The 802-nt window shown below is 36.0% G+C and overlaps 1 non-coding gene across 1 annotated transcript; it reads left to right on the top strand.

Annotated features, from left to right (window-relative positions):
* The first annotated feature begins 312 nt into the window (after window positions 1–312).
* Window positions 313–416, top strand: LOC115936080 (U6 spliceosomal RNA). The gene has a single exon (XR_004071664.1). It is a non-coding gene; the product is annotated as a U6 spliceosomal RNA (small nuclear RNA).
* The last annotated feature ends 386 nt before the right edge of the window (window positions 417–802 follow it).

Genomic DNA, 802 nt, shown 5'->3' with positions numbered 1-802 from the left:
TCTCTACTAAAACTACAAAAATTAGCCAGGCATGGTGGCATATGCCTTAGTCCTAGCTACTTGGGAAGCTGAGGCAGGAGAATTACTTGAACCTGGGAGGTGGAATTTGCAGTGAGCCAAGATCATGCCACTGCACTCCAACCTGGGTGACAGAGCAAGACTCTGTCTCCAAAAAAAAAAAAAAAGTAATATACCACAAAAAGAAATATTATTTTTTTTAAATCAACTATCAGTAGTATAGTTTATACTAAAATTTAGAGAAAAACACCAAGGAATCCTCATTAAAATTAGTAATATAATGAATTATCATGCTTGCTTTGGTAGCACATACACTAAAATGGGATATGATACAGAGAAGATTAGCATGGCTTCTTCACAAGGATGAAATGGAAATCCATGAAGACACCCATATTTTTTGATGCAAAAATCCTCAATAAAATAATGGCAAACCAAATCCAGCAGCACATCAAAAAGCTTATCCATCACAATCAAGTTGGCTTCATCCCTGGGTTGCAAGGTTGGTTCAACATATACAAATCAATAAATGTAATTCATCACATAAACATAACTAAAGACAAAAACCACATTATTTTCTCAAGAGACATAGAAAAGGGCTTCGATAAAATGTCACCATCGCTTTATGTTAAAAACTCTCAATAAACTAGGTACTGAAGGAACACACCTCAAAATAATAAGAGCCATATATGACAAACACACAGCCAATATCATACTGAATGGGTGAAAGCTGGAAGCATTCCCCTTAAAAACTGGCACAAGACAAGGATGCCCTCTCTCACCACTT

This window comes from Gorilla gorilla, chromosome 8, assembly GCF_029281585.2.
Source record: "Gorilla gorilla gorilla isolate KB3781 chromosome 8, NHGRI_mGorGor1-v2.1_pri, whole genome shotgun sequence".
Lineage (NCBI taxonomy): Eukaryota > Metazoa > Chordata > Mammalia > Primates > Hominidae > Gorilla > Gorilla gorilla.
The sequence above is the reverse complement of the archived record's forward strand: the minus strand, read 5'-3'. Positions and strand labels throughout refer to the sequence as shown.